The following is a 5,959-nucleotide window of genomic DNA, read 5'->3' on the forward strand; positions in this document are numbered from 1 at the left end:
GTGCACGCGACTGCTCCACGTCGAGACTGGCCATAGGCCCTGTTTGGATCCATGGGTTAGAGTTAGTTTGAGCTAGTTGGGGCTCAAATAGCCCTTAGGTATCCAAGCATGATGGTTTAAATTAGAGCAAGTTGCACGGAACCCACCAAAAAACACTATCCCACCCAAGAGGTGCTAACTAGAGATAGTTCTCATTGGGACCACTGAAAAATCACTTTTCTCTCTCCATGAAGTGCATTTATTGTCAATCTAAACCTGACACCCAAACACCTCTTTGGCTACAGTTAGTTCAGGGTTAGTCATGAGTTAGTCTAACCTCTAACTAAGTTAGAGTATCAAACATGAGCAGTATAGGACATGCAAGTTGCTCAAAGCATACAGGCAAATTCGTACGTGAAAGGATTTTTTTTCTTTTTGAAAATGTAATGTGAAAGGAATTTTTTTAGAATGCTCTTGGCATGTCGCTAACATGTGATAGTTAACCGACCTCAATAGACGGCAGAAACGCCAGCCCGCCGCACTTTGAGAGAGACAAGGAGGGAGAAGCGATACACGCTGCTGGATTACTAGAGATAGGTATCGCACGGAAGCCAAGAATTATGGTGATATCGTGGGTTAGCCATGTACTAGTATGATGTAACTACACTGGGCTGCCGTGTTTCGTACTCTTCCAGTCTACTGTGGAGATGATTGGTTAATTTTATATCGCTGAATAATCTTAAATATTATGAGTGCAGACGCTCCACCACGAGGTTCCTTGCTCCTTCTCGGTCGTCCGGAATCTATGTTCTTCCACTCTATTTTTTTTACGTGAGCTTTGTTCATCCTTTTGCCAACACGCGAGACATCTAGCATCAAGGTGCATGTGTTATGCAAGGATCATTCCATCTATATGAAGAACACGTGGTACTGGAACTATGAGACGGACATGTACCCAGGAGTGGACATACGAACCTGAGTAATGTAGCGCAGTAAGTGAAGTAGAAAGGCACAAATGGTATGAACATGTGTGGCATATAGGATGTGTTTCGTTGCGTTCTCGTCTCAGCATAGTTGTTCCCTCTTCATGCATGCTCAACTCAACACCCCTCTTCATGCATGCTCTCTTCATGCATGCTTCTAGTGTATTTGTGCTAAACTAGTGTGCACTCATGCACCCTCCATACACTCTACCAAACACCCAAAAGTAGGTCAAGAAGGGAACTCTTGGGCGGCATTTGTCTCTTACTGCGTACTGCCACTAAATGTTGTACGTGAAATGCACGGTGATGTTATGGAGTACGTGCCTAAGTACTCTACTACTACTATATTAGTTGGAGGCACATATTAACTTTTATATTTGTTTACGTGTATGCCCCGAGACCTTCCAACTAGATGGGTCTTTCTCTCCAGGTCGCACTTTGTATCGTTCATACCACTAAGTACTACTACGTGTGGTCTCCGACCAAGAAGTGGAAGAAGTGGAGACGCTCTACCACGCTGTTTTTTACGCTGGGCTCTACCACGTTGTTCATGTCCCACTCCTTTCGCTGACGTGTGGGACATCCAGCACGTGCCGTGTTTGGCACCCTTCGTCGTAAGAGTTGAAACGCTAGCATTCATCAGAAATAAAAAATAATTATAAATTGGCAGTGATACTATTTTTTTGCAAACCAATCAGCAGTGATACTATACCATGCGCTTTCCTTGCTCCTCGATATCGGAAAGAATACTTCCGTTCACCAACATGTGGGACATCGACCATCCTGGTCCACTTGCCATGCACGTAGAACTCCAAGGGAGAGTCACCCAGGTCGTCGCGCTGCAGTAACAATGACTAATGAGCCGTCAAATCACAGGCCCACTTCCCACTTTGAAGTTGCTCGAACGAAGGAACCATCATGACTTCGTTGAATTCCGCTTCTTGAAGAAAACTACTATACCAGCAGTACTGCTAGATACAGTATTTACTCCAACAGAGGCCTCCTTTCGTTCATAGGATAGGAATATGAAAATCATAGGAAGTGAGATGACATGCATCTCAATTGCTATAGAGAAAGAGATGCCATCTGATGCTTAGGATAGGAATTTTTCCATTTAGTCTAAGCTAATGTACTGGTAATTTGCTGTAAAAACTACAGTAGTAACTAGTAGTACTGGTACATGCTCATACCCAGACACAGACACACACACTAACTACTAGTACTACTACTTCTCACATGCTGGCCAAACGCCGTCATTCTCCTTCCCGGATTTGTCGGCGACACCCCACCGTGCTTGGATCTCCACCGACCTCTCCGCAGTAGCGCGTGCATCCTTTTCTTTCTTGTGGCGGCGGGCCTCTCTTTTCTTGAGTGCTTTCTGACTTTTCCGCTCCCTCTGTGCTGCTTTGGCCGCCTCTTGCTCTACCGCCCATTCGGCCTTGGCATCTTCAAATTCCTCCCACATAGTTGTGAGGTCGCAAGCGGCGATGAACTCGGCACAGCGGGATGCCATCGCTTCCCTACCATTTTGTGTGCGGTCGTGGGCGGCGAGGAACTCGATGCAGCGGGATGCCATCACTGCCTTACCGGTTAGTGTGCGGCGCGGTGGCATGAACGACGCTTGGTGAGAGCTCTGGGGTGGAGTGGCCGGACAACCGTATAGTGCATTGGTTTGTCAAGAGCTCAAGGACAGAAGACGAAGCAAATTAGGATTCCCCTTCAATCCTGGTCATTTATTACCGAGTAAAATGCATTGGCGGTCATCGAACTTGTCTTGATAGCTCACTTTGATCATTGTATACGAGATATGGTGATTATACGGCCTTGCTCATGTATATCGTCCGTCACAACGACAATCTATAAAACAGCCTAAGCTAGAGAGGGTACTATGGTAGTATGGTACGGAGTACTATGTACTATCGTGAGCGACCGATCTTAGTGCCACTGCACACCGAAACCCCTTCCATCACTAGCGCGCGCTTCCCGCCTGAAACGGTCACCGTCTCTCCAGAATGTCAATGCCGCATTCACCGGACTTAACTGCAGGCTCTGTTGGAAAAGGCAGTGCCTAGGAGGCGCTTAGGCACGCCTAGGCGCTAGGCATTGGCCAAACGCCTCGCCTAGGGCATAAATGGAGATCTAGGCAGGGCAAGTAAGGAATTGCCTACGCAAGCAAGAAATCATGCCACATACTGCACTAATATGCCAAACTGGTTATATTCCAATGGCAGTAGATGGCAATTAACTTATTTATATGCCCTAAACTAATATCAACACCCATATAATAATCAAAAATACACTACGACTAAAAACTATATTACCGCCTAGGTTGCGCCTAGGGCGCTTAGGCACCGCCTAGGCACTAGGCGAAGGCCAACCGCCTCGCTTACGCCTACCGCTTTTTCCAACCTTGACTGCAGGTGCAATTGGTGTGTCACTAACATGCGGGCCAGACGCCCGTTGGTCCCACATGTCAGTAACCCAAACACATCTGCAGTTAAGTCACTCAAGCAGCATCCGCATCCACGCCCGACGAACCTACTCCGGCACCAATTTTCCATCTGTCTGCCGCGGCTCATTGCCATTCGCCCGCTATATTAACTTGAGCCCCAGCTCCCAGCCATAGCCAAAGACCCACACTTCTTCTCCTCCGGTCCCTTCCTTCTGTCGGCACCACTTCAACCATGGCCTCCTGGCGCTCCAAAGCTCCCTTGGACGTACTGTCGCAGGAGCAGACGAGGGACATCGGCGGCTCCGCTCCGGGCACGCTCCAAAGCTCTCTTCGACGTACTGACGCAGGAGCAAACGAAGGAGATCGCCGGCACCCCCCCCCGGCCGCCCTCTGCCGCCACAACCATGAAGCCGGCACGCGTGCGCGGGCGTAGCCAGCAGCGAGGAAGAGTAGTACACGGTAGGTCGCCGCCGCTCTAGTCCCGGGAAGGCCACCGCTACTCCACTCAGTTGACGCCAAGCTTTGTGGGGTAAACATCGGCGGCCGATTAGCCGCTTGACGGCAACATGGAGGTGGAAATCTTCAGAACCTTGTGCTCCCGCCGGAGGAGGAGGTTATCGAGGCGGATGAGGAGGAGGCAAAGGCAATGGCCGGCTTTCTCGGGTTCATGGCCGAACATGGTGGTCGGGTGCCGGCGATCGTTTAGATTAGGTTTACAATAAGTTTAGTATGGTTTGTGCAAAATATGTAATGAATTTCGTCCAGTTTGTAGGAAAAGTTTTCGAAATGTAATGAATTTCATCCGGTTAATTTGAAATTTGATTTGTTTGCACGAATTTCGTCCGGTTAGTTCATATAGTTGTCGAAAGGTATGCGGGCAGCATCGGATGGCATCCATCTATGTCCTCGAATAGATGCCGGTGTAAATTTGTGGGCCAGCACTGAAGATGCCCTAACTATCATGCTATAATCGCTAACAATCCTCCATTATTTGGCAGGGAACAGTTATCCCTCGATCAAAATCAGATCCGCGGTGTTTCGCACTCCTCCTGCGTAAGAGTGTAAACTCTTGCTTACATCAAAATGGAGCAAGTGGACGGCACTATAGCACGTCATATCACTCGAACTAGCCCGCCTAACGAGCGGGAAAGCACCGCCCTCGTCATTTTGTTCTGGATTTATATCGATCGATCGCGCAAAAATGTTACGCTTTGCAAGTTCTAAAGGAAAAGGCGGCACACTTACGACTCGTATGCGTCGCAACCCCGACAGTCCGGCTCGCACGCTGATCACCAGAGGGGACACGCGTTGTCTTGAAGTTTCACTGACATGTGGGACCGTAATTGAATAAACCGTCGATAGCCGAAATCTAATTGCTCGGCGGGAGGGAGAAGAGATCGCCCGCCCGCCACGCACGGACTCCAAGAAATATATGGTGATAATGTGAGGTGCGCCATGCTGGAGTACGGACCGCTTCCGGAGCCCGCTCTCACCGCCCTGGCCCCTCAAGACGCCAGCTGCCCGCTGCATGCATAGCAAGTAGTCCCCACTTATGTGGAGGAGAGAGAGGCATCGACAAAGTCAAGGAGTAACAATGGAGACAATAGCTTTCGTCAAAAATAAACAATGAATACTTGTTGCTCGTCCTCTATATCGGAAAGAATACTTTCATTCGCCGACATGTGGGACGTCGACCATCCTGGTCCACCTGCCATGCACAAAATTATCCTGGTCTACCCCGGTCGTATCGCAGGCCCAACCTTTCCCACTGTAAGTTGTTCGGACGAAGGAACCATCATGACTTTGTTGAATTCCGCTTCTTCAAGAAAACTTACTGTACCCGCAATACTGCTACCACACGCGAAGACTGCACGTCACTGTACCACGTCATATCACTGAAACCCACTAGGATAAACTAGCCCGCCTAGGTCATCTATTTTGGAACAGATGGAGTACATCTCTGCACTACTATGATTTTGTGTTGCACATTCTTTGTACTTTTGCTACGATTTTCCTACCCTATAAACCAAATGAGGCCTGAATGTATGTCGACTATTGTCTGATCGATCGCTAAGCCTACAATTTTAGGAGCTAGGGCTATTGGTCTATCGACGAGGGATAAGTATAAGCGTACCACGAGCTCATCAGCCCCAACATTTCTCTTCGGTGAGTGTTTTGCAAGTACTATAGCTCGCACAGTAGCTAGCATACTAACACCAAGAATCATCAAACATGTAACACCCGGATAATCATGCTACAGTAATCTCACGTGATGGTGCCACGTCACCTCTGTCACTGTAGTTAACCACGAGTTAGATCGAAACGGTTTCGAAATTAAAATTCAAGATTATAATGACAATAAAAGTTTTCAGGAATTAAAACTAAAATGTTCGGGGGTTGTCTAATATTACAAAGTTAATTATGGTGGGGTGCACACATTTTTGTAAAGTGTCTGGATATTATTAAATGAATTAAAACAGAAAAGGAAAAATAAGAAAAGAAAAATAAAACAAAAGGAGAAAAAGGGAACCCCCCCCCTGGCCAA

This window comes from Triticum dicoccoides, chromosome 3B (assembly GCF_002162155.2).
Source record: "Triticum dicoccoides isolate Atlit2015 ecotype Zavitan chromosome 3B, WEW_v2.0, whole genome shotgun sequence".
NCBI lineage: Eukaryota > Viridiplantae > Streptophyta > Magnoliopsida > Poales > Poaceae > Triticum > Triticum dicoccoides.